General features: G+C 50.4%; 1 long non-coding RNA gene across 1 annotated transcript; it reads left to right on the forward strand.

Annotated features, from left to right (window-relative positions):
• Positions 1-3498: 3498 nt before the first annotated feature.
• LOC135826974 (uncharacterized) lies at positions 3499-7540 on the forward strand. The gene is made up of 2 exons (XR_010555350.1): positions 3499-3960; positions 7143-7540. It is a non-coding gene; the product is annotated as an uncharacterized LOC135826974 (long non-coding RNA).
• Positions 7541-23952: the final 16412 nt, after the last annotated feature.

Here is a 23952-nt window from a genome sequence, read left to right on the forward strand (position 1 = left end):
GGTACATACTCCGCCGTGGTGTTGAGCACTGTCAGCACCGTGACTGGGTACATACTCCGCCGTGGTGTTGAGCACTGTCAGCACCGTGACTGGGTACATACTCCGCCGTGGTGTTGAGCACTGTCAGCACCGTGACTGGGTACATACTCCGCCGTGGTGTTGAGCACTGTCAGCACCGTGACTGGGTACATACTCCGCCGTGGTGTTGAGCACTGTCAGCACCGTGACTGGGTACATACTCCACCGTGGTGTTGAGCACTGTCAGCACCGTGACTGGGTACATACTCCGCTGTGGTGTTGAGCACTGTCAGCACCGTGACTGGGTACATACTCCGCCGTGGTGTTGAGCACTGTCAGCACCGTGACTGGGTACATACTCCGCCGTGGTGTTGAGCACTGTCAGCACCGTGACTGGGTACATACTCCGCCGTGGTGTTGAGCACTGTCAGCACCGTGACTGGGTACATACTCCCCAGTGTAACTGACTTCACATAGAAAGTCACTTTAATAGCATTTATTTTAGTACTTTCCTAATATCAGGCATAGAGATACATAGTGTCCACTTTAGATGCCTTTTTCTTAATTTCGTATTTAGCTCTTTTGGGCGTCATTATTTTCTTCTCATTATTTCGCACCAAGTTATTATTTGTGGTATTCTCTAGCTTCTGTTTGTTTTGCAGTTGTTCTTGTGCAAACCCCCCCCCCCCACACACACACATTTTTCGATGCCTAGTTGCAACGCTTACGCCGAGACCTCTGGTCGGTTGAGTTGCTCCCAGCACATCAGCACGTCGTCCCTACATCCCCTATGTTTTGTCCTTTTCCTCGTTTCTTTTTGTTCTCCACCTGTTTTCCAGTAGGGCTGTGTCAATAGTAAAAAATAAAAAAATAATAAAAAAAAAAATAAAAAAGATGTCCCGAGAGGTGAGGTTGTGTCGGTATAAGCAATCTCAACAGTGTCTTACAGACTGTGTTCGTAACCATTTAGTGGGCAGGTTCCCTTGGACCTGTAGTTGCACATTTTTGACCTCCTGCTGCAGTTGGTTGGCTGGGGGGGGGGGGGGGGGTATATATCGGTGTCCGGGGCAGTAGGAGGATTGGCTTCGGTGGTGGTGTTAGCTGGTGCACACGTTGTGTGGTATGTTTCTGTGCGTCATTGAATCCTGGTTTGACTGTATTGTCCAATGGTCTTGCCAGTATCGTCTTCGTCATACATCCGCCAACTTTCTTTACAGCTGAGACTTTCAGCTCGTGCTTGCCTTGGTTGAGCTCACCTTCCCCTCCTTATGTTACTTTCATAGCTTAGAACCTTCCAAGTTGGAAGGCTGTTGGAGTGCGCATCCAAAACGTGCTAGAGCTGATTGGAAGTTACAGTAAAACCTGTAACTAACGACCACCGTGACTAGCGACCGGCCTGGTACTACCGACCACTTCGTCAGGCACGGACGGTCTCACATTCAAAATGCACTGTGACTAGCGACTACCTGCTGAACGCGACCAGCGACCGCCTTTTCTTGTCCCAATGTCGAACTTTGACCCGTAACTAGCGACCGCGATGTAGGAAATCAAACATTGCTCGAAGCTCCTTCTCAAAATGTTGATGATTTTCCATGGTCCTGAAAGGACTGTTTCGATACTACAGCTGGACAAATGAAGGCAGTCTCATTTTGACTGTGGAATCAGTGTGGACTGCACTACACCTGCATAATTTCAAGTGCTGTCAAGAACAAACATGATAGGAAACGTCTTGGAGAGCGCATCCAAAGCGCTCTTTGATCGATGTCACTACTCGAAGGAGAAACTAAGACTGAGCGGCTCTCTGTCGAAGTGCAATCACACAGCTCAGTCACCAGCTAGGTCACACTGACAGTCTGTGCTGGCTAGCTAGCATGCTACAGTATTATGTACTCACCTGTACGGAACACAGGCCAGGATACGATGGCGGATACTATAGTCTACAGTGAAGGTGCGAAAACTCGCAACATCGCCGCATCACGTACATGTAGATCGAGTACTGGTACACACCAGCGCAAAGAGAAGCTTCAACAGGGAACTCTTGACTCCTGGTTTCAGAAGTAGGAGCTGAATTTAATGTCTGCAATAAACTTGATTTTCTCTCTCTCCAAGTGTTGTATGATCTGAAAGAAGAATGTCAGTGCTCAAGTGGTGGGGGATTGTATTATCTGCATTTTGACATACATATCATATGATGGGATCCATATATGGTCACGCGGTGCAAACCTCTAACTAAAGACCACCTGCCACTAAAGACCACTTTTCCGGGCACCAAGGGGTGGTCGTTAGTTACAGGTTTTACTGTAGTTGTAGAACGTCAGTACCGTTGGTCAGTGTCGTGCAATTTTATCGCATATTAAAGCTGATTACAAAGTACATGAAAACCGGGTTGTGTTTGTGGACATTATATTTTGTACTAAATTATAGCCTGCCTTTCAGTTCATTGGTCCTTTTTCCTTCCTAAAAACAGTTACTGTATGTTCATGATGCAGACTGCAAGCATAGAGCTGGAGGTGAAAACACACTAACGCGGTCATTATCCTTTACGTGTAGCCATGTCATGGCCTACACTAGTAGTAGTAGACGCATGCCACGGCGAATAATAGTTAGTGGAAGTAACTGTTGTTGGTGGAGCACAGCCACAGGAGACAAAATGCGCTTCATTCAAACACTCAGATCACCTATCCACGGCCAAAGCAGACAGCCGTATCGTCTCGGCCGGGGACGCTCCACACGTGACACCATGACCATGATGACTGCAGTACTGCGATGTACAGGATGTAGACAACCACTTGGGAAGCACAGTCAGTAGAGTAGGCATGCACATCATGGTAGGGCGGTACGCAGTTACCATGGTTACTGCCAGGACTGGATCCGAGTTACCAAGACCGAGTCCAGGGCAGGAGACCGAGAGCGGAGATCGAGGCAGCGAAGTAAAGACAGCTCACCGGCGCGGCCCCCAGAACGGACAGCATGTAGACAGACTGCATACACTGACCTGTACATGTACTGATGTAGTAGTAGTACAGTGACAGACTCAGTGTCAGTAGTCATTGCCATTGCATTGGTACTACTACTACATGTGTAGTACTAGTACTAGTATGTGGCAGTGCGCTGCCAGGACCATGACCATTGATGACGACATGGTAGATCTTAATCTACACGTAAAACCCTGCATGCACGGCAGCAGCAGAGGGACAGTCTAGACGATGTGGACAGTCTACCGGTCTACGTCTACCACTACCACTAGTACCAGGTCTACCAGGTCTACCAGGTCTACCAAGGCTCAACCGGACCAAACTATGTTACAGTAGTACTACATTGTTGGCAACTGAAATCCGATCCCCCTAGCGTCTCGTACGAATCGCTAACGCGCCTAGCGCACCGCTAGGGGGTCGGATTTCAGTTGCCAACACTGTACAAAAGTACAAGTACAAGCCGTAAACAGGGTAAAGGTCTGTGACCAAAACATTAGAATCATCATCAAGAGGCAAGACATCGTCTGAAAAGTCATTATTCAGGAAATGACTCAAGACGAACAGAGAGCTAGTCGCACTTTGCGCCATAGATCTATTCTAACGGCGATTCCGTGTTCAGCCTAAACAGAAGTCTTCCCTGGCCCGCAAACTATTTTGAGTTTGCTGGGCTAGGGGCTTTGCGACTGTCGTGTGCTCGCTGCCTTTCTCTAGTCACTCGATTGACCTCAGTGAAATGGAGGAGAACCAAGGAAATATTGCTCCGAGTCGGACATCCAGCCATGGGATATCTCCCGACGAAGAACCACGGTCGTGTTCCTCTTCCCAGGCTCATCATTCTCCTGCCTCGGTGGATTGCCAAGCTGATGATCCTGCATCGTCGTGCTCATCGACGCCGCGGACAAGCGCAACGCCGGTATCGTTACCCGATGGTGTGAAGAGGTTAGCTGAGATGCTGAAGATGCGCTACGTAAGTGCTAAAGTACAGATTGGCAAGGGGATGGGTGTAAAACCGAATAGGCGAGCGCTGGATAAGATCTTTGTGAATGTGGTTGTGATACCGCGCGAAGAACTGGCTTCGCTGAACGAACAAACTTTCTTCGGTTCCCAAAGCGATGTGCAGAAGTTGAGCCATGTGTTCTCGCGAGTCGCGGACAAAGTGCAGCACGTGCAACTGGCCAATATGTTTGACTTTGACGGGGAAGAACTTGATGAAGACGAATCAGTTCGTGTATTGGCTGTTGCATGTGCTGGCGCTGGCAAGACGACCATATTCTTGTTGAAAGGTCCTATGGACTGGGCAAGAGGTCTGATCTGGCATGAGTTTGACATTGTGGGTGCATTGGCGCTGCGTGAACCCAGTGTTCAACACGCAAGTGATATAGTTGAGCTGCTACGCTTGAGGCAGCTTGGCATTGTCGATCCGAAGGAGCAAAATGAAATTGCATCCTACATCCATGCCAACCCGCGGCGTCTTTGTCTCGTATTCGATGGCTTAGATGAAATGGTTCTTGACGAGTGTAGCGATTTTGTGCGTGGCATTATTTTCGGCAAGGAATTGAAAGGTGTTCACTTGATTCTTACATCACGCCATTCGAAAGAAGTCATAAAACTGGCTCTCTCATGCCCATTTGACCGTCGCGTAGAAGTGCTGGGATTCACCAAGGACAATGTGCACGAATATGTAAACAATGTCCTCCCGTGCGAGCCGGCCAGCAAATTGCTTGAACGGGTCAATTCTGATCCGAGTTTAGCGGCCATTATGCAAACGCCTTTCTTCACGGAGTCGACCTGCGACGTTTTCCGTACTTCTGGCTCTGTTCCTTCATCACTGTTCGGCATCTTCATGTCTTTGATCCTGAGTATCGTTCGACAGAACACTGAGAGTGCGTATCCAGACTGGCCGTCCGTTCCTCGTATCTTGAAGGAGAGGATCCTGGAGTTGGGTCATTTTGCATTTCTGATGCTAGTTGGTAAGAAGGTGGTGTTCAGCGACCGTGACCTTGATGAACAGCAGGTGTCGAAGGAAAGTCGCTCACTTGGTCTTCTTGTGGCGTGCGAGTCACTGTCGTATCCATGCGTTGGTCAATGGCAGTTCAGCCATCTTTCGGTTCAAGAATGCCTTGCTTCCCAGTACATTGCAGCCACTGTTCCGGATGCGAGTGACGTTAAATTCCTCGTGAGGCAGGTGGGAGCTTTGACTGGTCACTTGAGCACTTTTTGGTGTCTGCTTGCATCACAACTGGTTGCAGACGCGAAGGAAGCCTTAATTGCAGCGATTCTCACTCAGCCTGTTTCGGACGAGCAGGATATTCGCAAGCTGAAGGCATGTGAAAGTGTGACTCGTTTCTTTCGCTCTTCCGAGGACGATCTTCTGCTGGTGACAGAGGTTCTGTGTGAACATCTCGACGATTCGGCCGTCCAGAGTCTGGCTGCTTGCGTTCTCACTGATCTACTAGCGGACGGTGTGAGTGTGTCTCAGGCTATCGAAGAAGTTCTTCCTCATTCTTTCGCTTCGTCATTGCAGGACTACGTTCGCGCTCTTCTGCGGCTGTGGCGGCGCAAAGTACCCCGCGCTAGCATCAGAATGCTATCTACCGCCTTGAAACCTATCAATCCCTATGCATCAACCCGCCTTCTTGAGTATTTCCATTCCAGACCATCCACATCCCTTGACTCCGACCAATTGGCCTTGCACTCGCAAGAAGAGAACTCAGTCATGACTACTTCGTTATCAGATTCAGTTTCGGCTGTGAACGAAGTTCTCACACCTGTTCGCCGTCAACTGCTGTTACTTGCTTGCCGTGTGTATGCGCAGCCTGGAACGGATACAGGTGACGTGGCCAATGCTGCACATTCACCCTCGCCTGCTCTAGAGGCAGCCTTCTCACACTATGGCTGCGACTTTAGCAGGCTTTGCCTTTCTTCGGCGGATTGGTACCTTCTATCATCCGTGATTTCAGACCATCACAAGTCTATCGGCACTATCTCCCTTCGCGCCTGCCAGCTAGATGATCGTGCATTTGAGCTACTGGCACCGGGACTTGTTCAGTGTCGTGGATTATGGGAAGTCGACATTTCATATAATGCACTAACAAACAATCTAGTGGCACTCATCTGTAACGTGATCCGCACGAACCGTTCAACTTTGCGCTCACTGAACATAGATGAACTGCAGATGTCCTCATTTGGATACGCACAGTTGGTACCGGCAATAGTTAGTTGTCACCGTATCACCCACTTGTACATGGGTCATGTTCAGTGCCAGGATATCACCACCAATATTCTCATATGCCTGGTCATCCTGGCGTCCTGCAAGCTGCTGCATAACCCCGGTCTGCACTTTCATGTCTACGATGAAGGTCTGTCCATGCTGTACCCCCTCTTGGTGTCACGGAAACGCCTCGCATTGGAATTTCAATGTGCAGGGCTATCATCATCGGGTGTATCAGTGATCAGGCGTGTTATCACAGTGAACCATGGACACCTTTCCGTGTTAGTTCTGACTGGTCTGTCCGACATGCTCCTATTCACTCTGGCACCAAGCATAGTGTTGTGTAAAGCATTGAAAGTGCTGCGCGCGGGTAATGGCACTCTCACTTCCGAGTCGCTTCCTGTGCTTGCTAGTATTCTACTAGAATGCCCTCTTCTCCGTAGTCTTGGTGTCACTGACAGCACTGTATTCTGTCTTAAGAACGACGATGAGAGGAGTGGGCAGTTTGTCAGAGCTGTACGCAGGAGTGAGAAGTTGGAAATGCTTCTAATGCCCCGTCGAGAGTTTGTGAATGATCGCCTGGCCGGGCTGATTGCTAGTGTGGCTGCAGTAGTCGAGCGTGACCTGCGGATTGTGTACTAATGACTGTGTAGGATTATGTACACTACTTGATCCCATGCCAGCCCTACCCTACAGTCTGGTGATGTGGAATGTAGACCATGCCAGCCCTACCCTACAGTCTGGTGGTGTGGAATGTAGGCTGTAGGAGCACACAGACTGCACAGTATGTATATACATGTACATACTATACACTGAATGTACTGCATACACGTACATAGTACAGTATAGATAACACATGTTAGTCATCTCTCAGCATGTAGTATTGTCTGCAGTACAGTTATGTACGGCAACTTGTCCACCATATCTCCTTTGCCCAGGTGGCCTGCAACCCGTATGACACAGTTTGTTCGTTGGCCGAGTCGCTACTTGCGCGCCCATATCTGCCATAGCTACCCAAGCCCCTTATCTAGCTCTCTCTATCTATCTACCTCTCTCGCTCTTCCTTTCTCTCTCTCTCTCTCTCTCTCTCTCTCTCTCTCTCTCTCTCTCTCTCTCTCTCTCTCTCTATCTCTTTCTCTCTTTCTCTCTCTCTCTTGCTCCCTGCCTCTCCATCTACCCATCACCCATGTGGTTTTCCGTTTCTCCGTCACCCCTATCCGTTTCCCAAGTACCGGTAGTACTTATCTTCCCAAACCAACCTCGTCCGTCCCTTGTTGTCAGTGTGTAACTATGGCAGTCCCAAATCTTCAACAGTAGACACGGAGTGTATTGAACACATACATGTAGAGGTGTTTGTACGCGTATGAGAATATCAGAAACTATCTACACTAGCAACACACTGAACACCATACCTGGTTGAGTGCGCTTATTCTTGCTTTTTTTTTTTTAAATTTCCTGCCGATGGCGGACCAATAGGCCTGTTTGTAGTGGTTGATTTTTCACTTGAGAATTTAATACATGACGAGACGTTTTCATTCCCCGAACACTGGTGATTTTTTTTTCGAGACGTTTTCATTCCCCGAAAACCGGTGATTATATTTACGAGACGTTTTTTATTGTCCTCTCATCTCCTGTGTACATCAGCCATGCATAGGAATGGACGGTATTGCCTGGTGATATACGTAGCTCTAGTGTAAGTCGGTACAATAGGCTGACTAGAGAACCGGACAACCAAGCCTAGTCTGCTATGCTATTTCTTATAGTGAATAGTACACAATGAGCATACCTGATAACTGTCTTGCCTTGTCTTGTGCTGAGCGGCTGGATAATGTGTGTATGTGCGTTGGGAGGGGAGGGTGCATGTGTGTGTGTGGGGGGGGGGGGGGGGGCTGCATGGGTATATGTATGTGCATGGGTGTGTGGGGGGGGGGGGGCTGCATGGGTGTATGTATGTGTGTGGGGTGCGGGGGGGGGGGGGGGGGGGGGGGCAGCGAATGAAAAATAGGGATTCACTGGCCAGAGAAAGCCACTTCAATCAGCTGTGTGGTGGATTCGCTGGCGCTGAACTTTACCGCGCGGTGCTTTACCGCGCTTAATTGCTGGCACTGTACTTTACCGCGCTGTACTTTACCGCGCTGTGCTTTACCGCGCTGAGTCGCTGGCGCCGTACTTTAACGCGCTGTACTTTACCGCGCTGAGTCGCTGGGGCTGTACTTTACCGCTCTGAGTCGCTGGCGCTGTGCTTTACCGCGCTGTACTTTACCACGCTGAGTCGCTGGGGCTGTACTTTACCGCGCTGAGTCGCTGGCGCTGTACTTTACCGCGCTGAGTCGCTGGCGCCGTACTTTACCGCGCTGAGTCGCTGGCGCTGTGCTTTACCACGCTGTACTTTACGCGCTGAGTCGCTGGCGCCGTAATTTACCGCGCTGAGTCGCTGGCGCTGTACTTTACTGCGCTGTACTTTACCGCGCTGAGTCGCTGGCGCCGTACTTTACCGCGCTGAGTCGCTGGCGCCGTACTTTACCGCGCTGTACTTTACCGTGCTGAGTCGCTGGCGCTGTACTTTACCGCGCTGAGTCGCTGGGGCTGTACTTTACCGCGCTGAGTCGCTGGCGCTGTACTTTACCGCGCTGAGTCGCTGGCGCCGTACTTTACCGCGCTGAGTCGCTGGCGCTGTGCTTTACCACGCTGTACTTTACGCGCTGAGTCGCTGGCGCCGTAATTTACCGCGCTGAGTCGCTGGCGCCGTACTTTACCGCGCTGAGTCGCTGGCGCCGTACTTTACCGCACTGTACTTTACCGTGCTGAGTCGCTGGCGCTGTACTTTACCGCGCTGAGTCGCTGGGGCTGTACTTTACCGCGCGGAGTCGCTGGCGCTGTGCTTTACCACGCTGTACTTTACCGCGCTTTACTTTACCGCGCTGAGTCGCTGGCGCCGTACTTTACCGCGCTGAGTCGCTGGCGCCGTACTTTACCGCGCTGTACTTTACCGTGCTGGGTCGCTGGCGCTGTACTTTACTGCGCTGTACTTTACCGCGCTGAGTCGCTGGCGCCGTACTTTACCGCGCTGAGTCGCTGGCGCCGTACTTTACCGCGCGGTACTTTACCGTGCTGAGTCGCTGGCGCTGTACTTTAGAGCGCTGAGTCGCTGGGGCTGTACTTTACCGCGCTGAGTCGCTGGCGCTGTGCTTTACCACGCTGTACTTTACCGCGCTGAGTCGCTGGCGCCGTACTTTACCGCGCTGAGTCGCTGGCGCTGTGCTTTACCACGCTGTACTTTACCGCGCTGTACTTTACCGCGCTGAGTCGCTGGCGCTGTACTTACCGCGCTGAGTCGCTGGCGCTGTACTTTACTGCGCTGTACTTTACCGCGCTGAGTCGCTGGCGCCGTCTTTTACCGCGCTTAGTCGCTGGCGCTGTGCTTTACCACGCTGTACTTTACCGCGCTATACTTTAACGCGCTGAGTCGCTGGCGCTGTACTTTCCGCGCTGAGTCGCTGGCGCTGTACTTTACTGCGCTTTACTTTACCGCGCTGAGTCGCTGGCGCCGTACTTTACCGCGCTGAGTCGCTGGCGCCGTACTTTACCGCGCTGTACTTTACCGTGCTGGGTCGCTGGCGCTGTACTTTACCGCGCTGAGTCGCTGGGGCTGTACTTTCCCGAGCGGAGTCGCTGGCGCTGTGCTTTACCACGCTGTACTTTACCGCGCTGAGTCGCTGGCGCTGTACTTTACCGCGCTGAGTCGCTGACGCTGTACTTTACCGTGCTGAGTCGTTGGCGCTGTACTTTACCGCGCTGTACTTTACCGCGCTGAGTCGCTGGCGCCGTACTTTACCTTGCTGTGTTGCTGGCGGGGAACTTTACCGCGCTGAGTTGGTGGCGCTGTACTTTACCGCGCAAATAGTCATGCCGCTGAAGAAGCTGGCGCTGAAGTGCTGGCGCTGATATGTATCGCGCTGTAACGGCGGCGCTGAAATGGCAAGACCCCTTGCAGTGATCCAGCTGGTCTGGCCATGGATTTACTAACCTTTTGAACATGATTACGTATGGATGGGGGAGGGGGGGGGTACATAGGTCTACAGTTAAACATGTCAAGACGACCACTCGGATAAGACGACCACCTGCCCTAGCCGACCACTGCAACCAGGACCAAGGGATGCTATTTCCAGTCAAATGACACTGGATTCGGCGATCACCTGGTAACAGAGACCACCTTGAAGGTCCCTTGAGCGGTTGTCTTAGACAGGTTTAGCTGTACATGTACATGTGTGTGTGGGGGGGGGGGGGGGGGGGGAGTGCACGGGTCTACATGTGTATAATGCTATATAACCCAATACTAGTTCAAAACTAGTATTACAGTATTAGATAAACCTTGTTATGTCATGTAGTTCAGCACCCATATGGTTCAGATGGTCCCAACGGACCATGGCTCTGCCAACCGTGGATGGTTGTAGTAAGGTCACTGTTTCCGAACACAGTGTCCTCCACCTTGTTTCATGCTGTCAATCTACCAACATATAGACAAAGTCATGTATGTGTGTGGTGGTGGTGGTGGTGGTGGTGGTGGGGGGGGGGGGGGGGGGGCATGCGTCTATGTTTGCGTGTGGGTGGGGGAGTGCATGCGTCTATTATGTTTGTGTGGTGGTGGGGTCATGGGTATTATGTGTGTGTGTGTCTGTGTGTGGGAGGGGGGGGGGGGGTGCACTGGTCGATGTGTTTGTGTGTGTGGGAGGGGAGGGGGGGGGGGGGGGGTGCATTGGTCGATATGTGTGTGTGTGTGTGGGAGGGGGGGGGGGGGGGGAGTGCATTGGTCGATGTGTGTGTGTGGGTGGGTGTGGGGGGGGGGGGGGGGTGCATTGGTCGATATCTGTGTGTGTGTGTGTGTGTGTGGAGGGGGGGGGGGGGGGGGTTGCATTGTTCGATATTATGTGTGTGTGTGGGGGGGGGGGGTGCATTGGTCGATGTGTGTGTGTGTGGGGGGGGGGGGGGGGGTGCATTGGTCGATATCTGTGTGTGTGTCAAAGCAGCGTGCTGTCTGGTTACCCCAGCAAGTGTAGGGTGTGCATAGGTAACGATCTTGGCCGCTTTATGCCGATGTACTCCGTGTGGTGTAGACCAGGTGTGCATTGGTGGTCGATTCACATGGCTTCGCCAGTTGTGTGGATTAGACAGTTATCTGGTGCATGTCTTGATCTGTCACATTCAGATCTTGTTCGCTATCGTTGCTATAAGAGAAAATCTGTGGGTGCACATCCAGTGAATTTGCAGATTTGCGTGCTTCTCTTGCGAGGGGGGTATACATGGTACATGGTACATGGTACATGGTACATGGTGGGAGGGGGGGGGGGGGGGAGGGCATAGGCATACAGTGAGACTGAAACCTGTGTAAGACGACGGCTCAAGACACCTTCAAAACGTAGTGTCTGTTACTACAGTCCATTTCAAAACTATAGGCAAAAACCGTTATGCCAGCATCTATACCACACAAAATCTGTGATCGCTTTTTGCATAATGTTTTCCAAATTGAGCGTTTGTTATCCAATCGTTTAGAAACTATAATCATGAGAGTAATTGTGGAGCGGACCTGAGCAATAATCCGAAAACTATTCTCAAAAAGCTCCAGCCAAATTTGAAATATTTCAAAACCCTACGCGTCTATAGTTTTGAAATGGACTGTAGGGATAGCTTTATCCAGGGTCAATTGACTGTAAGTAGCACCCCTTGGTCATGGTTGCAGTGGTCTTCTAGGACAGGTGGTCGCCTTATCCGAGTGGTCTTCTCGGACAGGTGGTCGCCTTATCCGAGTGGTCGCCTTGACAGGTTTTACTGTATGTGTGTTTCTGTGTGAGTGTGGCGGGGGTTAGGCTTAGGGGGTGCACACTGCACAGTCATGTGTGCACTCAACTCCACCTACATGTATAATGAACTCGCATAATGCGAATTTGGTGAGATATCAAACAGTTGCTCATTTCCCTGTTTATGACGAACCATATCGTGTACTCAGGGTGGCACGTAAAGTAAGTGCATACTTGTGCAGTACAACCTGTCAAGGCGACCACTTGGATAAGGCGACCACCTGTCCGAGAAGACCACTCGGATAAGGCGACCACCTGTCCTAGAAGACCACTGCAACCATGACCAAGAGATGCTATTTCCAGTCAATTTCCCCTGGATAAGGCGACAACCTGGTGACAGAGACCACATTTTGAAGGTCTCTTGAGCGGTCGCCTTAGACAGCTTTCACTGTACTTGTCATGGGCAACATGCCAGTAATGACTTGCTGCTTGTATGTACATTGGTGTGAGTGTATTCTGTTACAACGAACTTCCGCTATAAAGAACGAATTCTTCTGCACAATGGTGTTCGTTATATCAGGAGGCGAGTGGGAAGTGCTCTGTCAGTTTTTGTGGCATTGCACAAGTACTGTAGCGAGATTATGCAAAACGACCGATTGAGATGATTGATTTCTGTAACTGACTTCACAGAAGAACAAAGCAAGCAAGACTAGTTTGTATCTACTCGAGTAATCCTGGATTTATTCAAAGTCACATATCAGTGAATAATGGCAAGACTAGCGACAAACAGTTAAAGGGGAAGTATACCCTAAAATCAAATTTTCACCAGTTGTAGTCTTCTGGGTGCTGAGTCGAATGGTCTTGGTCCGAGGAAGCTGCGACGCTCCCTTCCTACTTGAATCCCAATCGAACTCGCGCACTTCCACCGAAACTGGGTGACTGCGCCCTACTAGATGGGGATTTGTATGCAAAATGTCACTAAAAGCGCCATTTCGTTCTTATAAAAGCTCGGATGACCGCGATTGGCCCATATGTTGTAGTCTTTTGGACGCTGAGTCGACTGGTTTTGGTCCGAAAAGGCTGCGATGCAGCGTTCCTCCTTTATTCCCAATCGAACATGGTTGAACAAGTGGTCACGTGCTCCTGGGTGCCCAAATCACCTGGTCACCGCGCCAGCAGGCGACAACTTTCACACCAAGGTTCAACTCGAGTTCAACTCGAGTGACAGGACTGCACCCAAAAAAGGTCAAACAGGCTAGTAAGTTGTACCCTGCAGGCACGGTGACCAGGTGACTGGTGTACGCAGGAGCACGTGACCGCCTGTTCAACCATGTTCGATTGGGAATAAAGGAGGAACGCTGCATCGCAGCCTTTTCGGACCAAAACCAGTCGACTCAGCGTCCAAAAGACTACAACATATGGGCCAATGGCGGTCATCCGTGCTTTTATAAGAACGAAATGGCGCTTTTAGTGACATTTTGCATACAAATCCCCATCTCGTAGGGCGCAGTCACCCAGTTTCGGTGGAAGTGCGCGAGTTCGATTGGGATTCAAGTAGGAAGGGAGCGCCTCAGCTTCCTCGGACCAAGACCATTCGACTCAGCACCCCGAAGACTACAACTGGTGAAAATTTGATTTTAGGGTATACTTCCCCTTTAACTAGCCTTGCTTTCCCTTGTTGTGCTGTGTATCACGCGCTCTGCCTTGACTGGGTACATACTCCGCCGTGGTGTTGAGCACTGTCAGCACCGTGACTGGGTACATACTCCGCCGTGGTGTTGAGCACTGTCAGCACCGTGACTGGGTGCATACTCCGCCGTGGTGTTGAGCACTGTCAGCACCGTGACTGGGTGCATACTCCGCCGTGGTGTTGAGCACTGTCAGCACCGTGACTGGGTACATACTCCGCCGTGGTGTTGAGCACTGTCAGCACCGTGACTGGGTACATACTCCGCCGTGGTGTTGAGCACTGTCAGCACCGTGACTGGGTACATACTCCGCCGTGGTGTTGAGCACTGTCAGCACCGTGACTGGGTACATACTCCGCCGTGGTGTTGAGCACTGTCAGCACCGTGACTGGGTACATACTCCGCCGTGGTGTTGAGCACTGTCAGCACCGTGACTGGGTACATACTCCGCCGTGGTGTTGAGCACTGTCAGCACCGTGACTGGGTACATACTCCGCCGTGGTGTTGAGCACTGTCAGCACCGTGACTGGGTACATACTCCGCCGTGGTGTTGAGCACTGTCAGCACCGTGACTGGGTACATACTCCCCAGTGTAACTGACTTCACATAGAAAGTCACTTTAATAGCATTAATTTTAGTACTTTCCTAATATCAGGCATAGAGATACGTAGTGTCCACTTTAGATGTCCCGAGAGGTGAGGTTGTGTCGGTATAAGCAATCTCCACAGTGTCTTACGGACTGTATTCTTATCCATTTAGTGCGCAGGTTCCCTTGGACCTGTAGTTGCACATTTTGACCTCCTGCTGCAGTTGGTTGGCTGGGGAGGGGGGGGGGGGGTGTATCGGTGTCCGGGGCAGTAAGAGGATTGGCTTCGGTGGTGGTGTTAGCTGGTGCACACGTTGTGTGGTATGTTTCTGTGTGTCCTTGAATCCTGGTTTGACTGTATTGTCCAATGGTCTAGCCAGTATCGTCTTCGTCATACATCCGCCAACTACCTTCACAGCTGAGACTTTCAGCTCGTGCTTGCCTTGGTTGAGCTCACCTTCCCCTCCTTATGTTACTTCTATAGCTTAGAACCTTCCAAGTTGGAAGGCTGTTGGAGTGCGCATCCAAGAAGTGCCAGAGCTGATTGGAAGTTAGTTGTAGAACGTCAGTACCGTTGGTCAGTGTCGTGCAATTTTATCGCATATTAAAGCTGATTACCAAGTACATGAAAACCGGGTTGTGTTTGCGGACATTATATTTTGTACTAAATTATAGCCTGCCTTGCAGTTCATTGGTCCTTTTTCCTTCCTAAAAACAGTTACTGTATGTTCATGATGCAGACTGCAAGCATAGAGCTGGAGGTGAAAACACACTAACGTGGTCATTATCATTTACGTGTAGCCATGTCATGGCCTACACTAGTAGTAGTAGACGCATGCCACGGCGAATAATAGTTAGTGGAAGTAACAGTTGTTGGTGGAGCACAGCCACAGGAGACAAAATGCGCTTCATTCAAACACTCAGATCACCTATCCACGGCCAAAGGCAAAGCAGACAGCTGTATCGTCTCGGCCGGGGACGCTCCACACGTGACACCATGTACATCACTGCAGTACTGCGATGTACTGCGATGTAGACAACCACTTGCCTTGTGACTTGGGAAGCACAGTCAGTAGAGTAGGCATGCACATCATGGTAGGGCGGTACGCAGTTACTGCCAGGACTGGATCCGAGTCACCAAGACCGAGTCCAGGAGGAGACCGAGGCGAGGGCAGATCGAGGCAGCGAAGTAAAGACAGCTCGACGGCGCGGCCCCCAGAACGGACAGCATGTAGACCAGGTAGACAGACTGCATACACTGACCTGTACATGTAGTACAGTGACAGACTCACTCAGTTTCAGTAGTCATTGCCATTGCATTGGTACTACTACTAGTACTAGTACTAGTACTAGGCACTTCAGCCGGTTTTTTCCAGTCGGGTTTCTCCCAGGTTTAGCATCGTAAATCGACAGTGGTGGATATCACAAGGTCACACACAAAATTTCATTGAAATCCACAAAGACCCAAGTGAGATATGAAGGGTTGAAGAGAGGCAATTGCATAAGGCGAAAACAATACAATTTGTGGTACCAACAGCATCCCCAAAGTGTTATCAGTGGATATAGTTACAAAACTTCAGAGTGGCATTTTCGAACACACGGCTCTCACAAACACCAAAAAGTGTTTATGGATGAACAAAATACTGATCAAAGTTCACAATAGTCCAGAATACGGCAATTGTTACCACAATCACCATAGCAACCCCATAGCAACCCATAGTAACCCATGGCAACCCCATAGTAACAGCTTCGGTTTGCTGTGAAATTAGCTAATATCGACATAGAGTTCACCAGCAGGCCACTGCTGCTGCTAAATGCTATAAAAGACATTCTTCTGGCACTCAGAAGGTAAGCACACCGAGATAGCATACGCAAAATGAATTGAAAGCGGAATTTCTGCATACACAACGCACATGCACACGTTAACGCCACTTCAAACAGAGGTTCGATGTTGGAAACCAGTTTCTCTATTGGCAGCTCCTTTGTACCAGTAGAAAGTGCAAACTAAATTACTTTGGACCTTCTGCAGCAGAACAAACTTGCAGAAGTGAAGCTGCGAATTGAGAGCAAGGCGTTCGTCAGTGACAAAGAACATTTTTGAGAGCTGCTCCTGTGCTGCCTCCTTCGAGATCCAGAGCCCACCTACAGCCGTGATCTCCGTCAAAGTCTCCTTTTTCTTTTGATGTTGTTCTTTCTTGCGTGTGCTACCTGCCTCCTTCTCCTTCACTTGCTCCATACAGCAGTCATGAATTGTCTGCTGGCGAGCCTCGAGATTCTCACAGAATTTTGGTGCAGCGCGCCTGGATGCGTCGATCAAAGTGTCCCTCTCATCGGCGGATTTCTCCTGTAGCCACTGTGCCGTTTGATTGTTCGTAAACATCAGTAGCCGTTCAAGCACAACAGGGTCAAACATTGGCTTTCAGCACGCTTCGAAAACTGGCTCAGGTAGGACGACGACGCATCTTTCTCCTCCGCCTCAAGCCCTTCTCCTCACTATCTACGTCCATATTTCCTCCTTGCGCAGCTATGCGCAAACCCTGGTGAACAAGAACTCAACTGTTTCTGAATGGAAACACGACGCTGAAGACGATAGGCAATGTTTCCAACGCGTACTAACAACATTTCCTTGTGAAAAAACTCTTTGCTGGAAGTGTACATGATCTGCAAGTCGCAAAAATGTACGCACTATGACCATGATGACGTATGTAGGCTCTACTGAAAGCTGAACGCCAGAGCAGCACGATGCACTGAACTACAGGCCCGTACAACGAAGCATGGCGCGTACCTGTACAGTTTTGCACAGGCACTTGAGTGATACCACGCAAGTACGCACTCTCATCTTATAAAATTTGACAGGTCTTGTCACGTGACTGAAGTGCCTACTAGTACTACAGTAAAACCTGTAACTAAAGACCACCGTGACTAGCGACCAGCCTGGTACTACCGACCACTTCACCAGGCACGGACGGTCTCATATTCAAAATGCACTGTGACTAGCGACTACCTGCTGAACGCGACCAGCGACCGCCCTTTCTTGCCCCAAAGACGATTATTGACCCGTAACTAGCGACCGCGACGTACGAAATCAAATGTTGCTCGAAGCTCCTTCTTGAAAATTTGCTGATTTTCCACGGTCCTGAAAGGACTCTTTCGATACTACAGCTGAACAAATGAACACAGGTCATTTTGACTGTGGAATCGGTGTGGACTGCACTACACCTGTCCAAATTTCAAGCTCTGTCAAGAATAAACACGATAGGAAACGTGATCGATGTTGCTACTCGGAGGAGAAGCGAAGACAGAGCGGCTCTGACACCCCAGTCATACAGACGAATCGACGATGGCATCAAGGAATCCAGAAACAAAGCAGCACCGCAAGGTCCTGATGCTGAAGGATCGCGTTCAAGCAATCGAGAAGTTACAACAAGGACAGTCGGTACGATTGATCACATGAACAAATTCGAAGCCCAGCGTAAAAACGAAACTTCTACAGGGAACGTTTGACTCCTGGCTCAGAAGTAGCAGCTGAATTTGATGTCTGCAAAAAGTAGTCTTCTCCTTCTGTCTCTCTCCGTCTCTGGTCTCTCTCTCCAAGTGTTGTTTGACCTGAAAAAGAATGGCAATGCGCAAGTCCTGGGGAATCGTAATAGCTGCATTTTGACATACATATCATATACGGGATCCATATATGGTCATGCAGTGCAAACCTCTAACTAAAGACCACCTGCCACTAAAGACCGCTTTTGCTGGCACCAAGGGGTGGTCGTTAGTTACAGGTTTTACTGTAGTAGTAGCAGTGCGCTGCCAGGACCATGACCATTGATGACGACTTGGTAGATCTTCCCAAAATCTACACGTAAAACCCTGCATGCACGGCAGCAGCAGAGGGACAGTCTAGACTATGTGGACAGTCTACAATTACCGGTCTACGTCTACCACTACCAGGTCTACCAGGTCTACCAAGGCTCAACCGGACCAAACTATGTTACACATACAGTACTACAGTGTTGGCTGAAATCCGATCCCCCTACTGGCCCTAGCGTCTCGTACGAATCGCTAACGCGGCTAGCGCACCGCTAGGGGGTCGGATTTCAGTTGCCAACACTGTACAAAAGTACAAGTACAAGCCGTAAAGGTCTGTGACCAAAACATTAGACTCATCATCAAGAGGCAAGACATCGTCTGAAAAGTCATTATTCAGGAAATGACTCAAGACGAACAGAGAGCTAGTCGCACATTGCGCATGGCATAGATCTATTATAACGGCGATTCCGTGTTCAGCCTAAACAAAAGTCTTCCCTGGCCCGCAAACTATTTTGAGTTTGCTGGGCTAGGGGCTTTGCGACTGTCGTGTGCTCGCTGCCTTTCCACTCGATTGACCTCAGTGAAATGGAGGAGAACCAAGGAAATATTGCTCCGAGTCGGACATCCAGCCATGGGCTATCTCCCGACGAAGAACCACGGTCGTGTTCCTCTTCCCAGGCTCATCATTCCCCTGCCTCGGTGGATTGCCAAGCTGATGATCCTGCATCGTCGTGCTCATCGACGCCGCGGACACGCGCAACGCCGGTATCGTTACCCGATGGTGTGAAGAGGTTAGCTGAGATGCTGAAGAAGCGCTACGTAAGTGCTAAAGTACAGATTGGCAAGGGGATGGGTGTAAAACCGAATAGGCGAGCGCTGGATAAGATCTTTGTGAATGTGGTTGTGATACCGCGCGAAGAACTGGCTTCGCTGAACGAACAAACTTTCTTCGGTTCCCAAAGCGATGTGCAGAAGTTGAGCCATGTGTTCTCGCGAGTCGCGGACAAAGTGCAGCACGTGCAACTGGCCAATATGTTTGACTTTGACGGGGAAGAACTTGATGAAGACGAATCAGTTCGTGTATTGGCTGTTGCATGTGCTGGCGCTGGCAAGACGACCATATTCTTGTTGAAAGGTCCTATGGACTGGGCAAGGGGTCTGATCTGGCATGAGTTTGACATTGTGGGTGCATTGGCGCTGCGTGAACCCAGTGTTCGACACGCAAGTGATATAGTTGAGCTGCTACGCTTGAGGCAGCTTGGCATTGTCGATCCGAAGGAGCAAAATGAAATTGCATCCTACATCCATGCCAACCCGCGGCGTCTTTGTCTCGTATTTGATGGCTTAGATGAAACGGTTCTTGACGACTGTAGCGATTTTGTGCGTGGCATTATTTGCGGCAAGGAATTGAAAGGTGTTCGCTTGATTCTTACATCACGCCATTCGAAAGAAGTCATAAAACTGGCTCTCTCATGCCCATTTGACCGTCGCGTAGAAGTGCTGGGATTCACCAAGGACAATGTGCACGAATATGTAAACAATGTCCTCCCGTGCGAGCCGGCCAGCAAATTGCTTGAACGCGTCAATTCTGATCCGAGTTTAGCGGCCATTATGCAAACGCCTTTCTTCACGGAGTCGACCTGCGACGTTTTCCGTACTTATGGCTCTGTTCCTTCGTCACTGTTCGGCATCTTCATGTCTTTGATCCTGAGTATCGTTCGACAGAACACTGAGAGTGCGTATCCAGACTGGCCGTCCGTTCCTCGTATCTTGAAGGAGAGGATCCTGGAGTTGGGTCATTTTGCATTTCTGATGCTAGTTGGTAAGAAGGTGGTGTTCAGCGACCGTGACCTTGATGAACAGCAGGTGTCGAAGGAAAGTCGCTCACTTGGTCTTCTTGTGGCGTGCGAGTCACTGTCGTATCCATGCGTTGGTCAATGGCAGTTCAGCCATCTTTCGGTTCAAGAATGCCTTGCTTCCCAGTACATTGCAGCCACTGTTCCGGATGCGAGTGACGTTAAATTCCTCGTGAGGCAGGTGGGAGCTTTGACTGGTCACTTGAGCACTTTTTGGTGTCTGCTTGCATCACAACTGGTTGCAGACGCGAAGGAAGCCTTAATTGCATCGATTCTCACTCAGCCTGTTTCGGACGAGCAGGATATTCGCAAGCTGAAGGCATGTGAAAGTGTGACTCGTTTCTTTCGCTCTTCCGAGGACGATCTTCTGCTGGTGACAGAGGTTCTGTGTGAACATCTCGACGATTCGGCCGTCCAGAGTCTGGCTGCTTGCGTTCTCACTGATCTACTAGCGGACGGTGTGAGTGTGTCTCAGGCTATCGAAGAAGTTCTTCCTCATTCTTTCGCTTCGTCATTGCAGGACTACGTTCGCGCTCTTCTGCGGCTGTGGCGGCGCAAAGTACCCCGCGCTAGCATCAGAATGCTATCTACCGCCTTGAAACCTATCAATCCCTATGCATCAACCCGCCTTCTTGAGTATTTCCATTCCAGACCATCCACATCCCTTGACTCCGACCAATTGGCCTTGCACTCGCAAGAAGAGAACTCAGTCATGACTACTTCGTTATCAGATTCAGTTTCGGCTGTGCACGAAATTCTCACACCTGTTCGCCGTCAACTGCTGTTACTTGCTTGCCGTGTGTATGCGCAGCCTGGAACGGATACAGGTGACGTGGCCAATGCTACACATTCACCCTCGCCTGCTCTAGAGGCAGCCTTCTCACACTATGGCTGCGACTTTAGCAGGTTTTGCCTTTCTTCGGCGGATTGCTACCTTCTATCATCCGTGATTTCAGACCATCACAAGTCTATCGGCCGCATCTCCCTTCGCGAGTGCCAGCTAGACGATCGTGCATTTGAGCTACTGGCATTGGGACTTGTTCAGTGTCGTGGATTATCGGAAGTCGACCTTTCATATAATGCACTAACAAACAATCTAGTGGCACTCATGTGTAACGTGATCCGCGCAAACCATTCAACTTTGGACGTACTGAACATACATGATCTGCAGTTGTCCTCATCTGGATACGCACAGTTGGTACCGACAATAGTTAGTTGTCACCGTATCAGCAGGCTGGCCATTGGTCATTTTCAGTGCCAGGATATCACCACAAATATTCTCATATGCCTGGTCATCCTGGCGTACTGCAAGCTGCTGCATAACCCCGGTCTGTACTTTCATGTCGGTGATGAAGGTCTGTCCATGCTGTACCCCCGCTTGGTGTCACGGCCACGGTTATCACTGCAATTTCAGTTTGCAGGGCTATCATCATCGGGTGTATCAGTGATCAGGCGTGTTATCACAGAGAACCATGGACACCTTGCCGCGTTAGTTCTGACTCGTCTGTCCGACATGCTCCTATTCACTCTGGCACCAAGCATAGTGTTGTGTAAAGCATTGAAAGTGCTGTCAATGCAATCTTGCTCTCTCACTTCCGAATCGCTTCCTGTGCTTGCTGGTATTCTGCTATCATGCCCTCTTCTCGAAACTCTTCGTGTCGGTGACAATACTGTATTCCGCCTTGAGAACGACGAGGAGGGGAGTATGCAGTTTGTCAGAGCTGTACGCAGGAGTGAGAAGTTGAGCACACTTATAATGCCCCGTCGAGAGTTTGTGAATGATCGCCTGGCCGGGCTGATTGCTAGTGTGGCTGCAGAAGTTGAGCATGACCTGTTGATTGTGTACTGTTGATTGTGTACGATATTTGATCCCATGCCAGCCCTACCCTACAGTCTGGTGATGTGGAATGTAGACCATGCCAGCCCTACCCTACAGTCTGGTGATGTGGAATGTAGACCATGCCAGCCCTACCCTACAGTCTGGTGATGTGGAATGTAGACCATGCCAGCCCTACCCTACAGTCTGGTGATGTGGAATGTAGACCATGCCAGCCCTACCCTACAGTCTGGTGATGTGGAATGTAGACCATGCCAGCCCTACCCTACAGTCTGGTGGTGTGGAATGTAGACCATGCCAGCCCTACCCTAAAGTCTGGTGGTGTGGAATGTAGGCTGTAGGAGCACACAGACTGCACAGTATGTATATACATGTACATACTATACACTGAATGTACTGCATACACGTACATAGTACAGTATAGATAACACATGTTAGTCATCTCTCAGCATGTAGTATTGTCTGCAGTACAGTCATGTAGGTCACCTTGTCCACCATATCTCCTTTGCCCAGGTGGCCTGCATCCCGTATGACACATTTTGTTTGTTGGCCGAGTCGCTACTTGCGCGCCCATATCTGTGATAGCTACCCAAGCCCCTTATCTTGCTCTCTCTCTCTCTCTCTCTCAGTCTCTCTCTCTCTCTCCCCATCTCTCTCTCTCTCTCTCTCTCTCTCTCTCTCTCTCTCTCTCTCTCTCTCTCCCCATCTCTCTCTCTTTCTCTCTTTCTCGCTCACTGCCTCTCTATCTATCCATCACCCATGTAGTATTTCGTTTCTCCGTCACCCCTATCCGTTTCCCAAGTACGGGTAGTACTTATCTTCCCAAACCAACCTCGTCCGTCCTTTGTTGTCAGTGTGTAACTATGGCAGTCCCAAATCTTCAACAGTAGACACGGAGTGTATTGAACACATACATGTAGAGGTGTTTGTACGCGTATGAGAAGATCAGAAACTATCTACACTAGCAACACACTGAACACCATACCTGGTTGAGTGCGCTTTTTCTTGCTTCTTTTTTTTAAATTTCCTGCCAATGGCGGACCAATAGGCTTGTAGTGGTTGATTTTTCACTTGAAAATTTAATACATGTCATGACGAGCCGTTTTCATGCCCTCAAAACTGGTGATTATATTTACGAGACGGTTTTGATTGTCCTCTCATCTCCTGTGTACATCAGCCATGCATAGGAACGGACGGTATTGCCTGCTGATATATGTAGCTTGAGTGTTAGTCGGTACAATAGGCTGACTAGAGTACTGGACAACCAAGCCTAGTCTGCTATGTGTATGTGCGTTGGGAGGGGAGGGTGCATGTGTGTGTGTGGGGGGGGGGGGGGGGGGGGGCTGCATGGGTGTATGTATGTGTGTGGGGTGCGGGGGGCAGTGAATGAAAAATAGGGATTCACTGGCCAGAAAAAGCCTCTTCAATTAGCTGAGTGGTAGATTCGCTGGCGCTGAACTTTACCGCGCTGTACTTTACCGCGCTTAATTGCTGGCGCTGTACTTTGCCGCGCGGAGTCACTGACGCTGTACTTTACCGCGCTGTACTTTACCGCGTTGTACATTACCGCGCTGAGTCCCTGGCGCTGTGCTTTACGGCGCTGTACTTTACCGTGCTGAGTCGCTGGCGCCGTACTTTACGGCGCTGCACTTTACCGCGCTGAGTTGCTGGCGCTGTACTTTACTGTGCTGTACTTTGCCGCGCTGAGTCGCTGGCGCTGTACTTCACCGCGCTGTACTTTACTGCGCCGAGTCCCTGGCGCTGTACTTTACCGCGCTGAGTCGTTGGCGCTGTACTTTACCGCGCTGTACTTTACCGAGCTGAGTCGCTGGCGCCGTAGTTTAGGGCGCTGTAATTTACTCGCTGAGTCGTTGGCGCTGTACTTTACCGCGCTGAGTCCGTTGCTCTGTACTTTACCGCGCTGAGTTGCTGGCCGTGAACTTTACTGCGCTGAGTCGAGGGCGCTGTACTTTACCGGGCTGAGTCCCTGGCGCTGCACTTTACCGCGCTAAGTCGCTGGCGCTGTACTTTACCGCACTGAGTCGCTTGCGCTGTGCTTTACCGCGCTGTACTTTACCGTGCTGAGTCGCTGGCGCCGTACTTCACGGCGCTGCACTTTACCGCGCTGAGTCGCTGGCTCTGTACTTTACCGTGCTGCACTTTATCACTCTGAGTCGCTGGC

The sequence above is a fragment of the Sycon ciliatum genome, chromosome 11 (genome assembly GCF_964019385.1).
Source record: "Sycon ciliatum chromosome 11, ocSycCili1.1, whole genome shotgun sequence".
Taxonomy (NCBI): domain Eukaryota; kingdom Metazoa; phylum Porifera; class Calcarea; order Leucosolenida; family Sycettidae; genus Sycon; species Sycon ciliatum.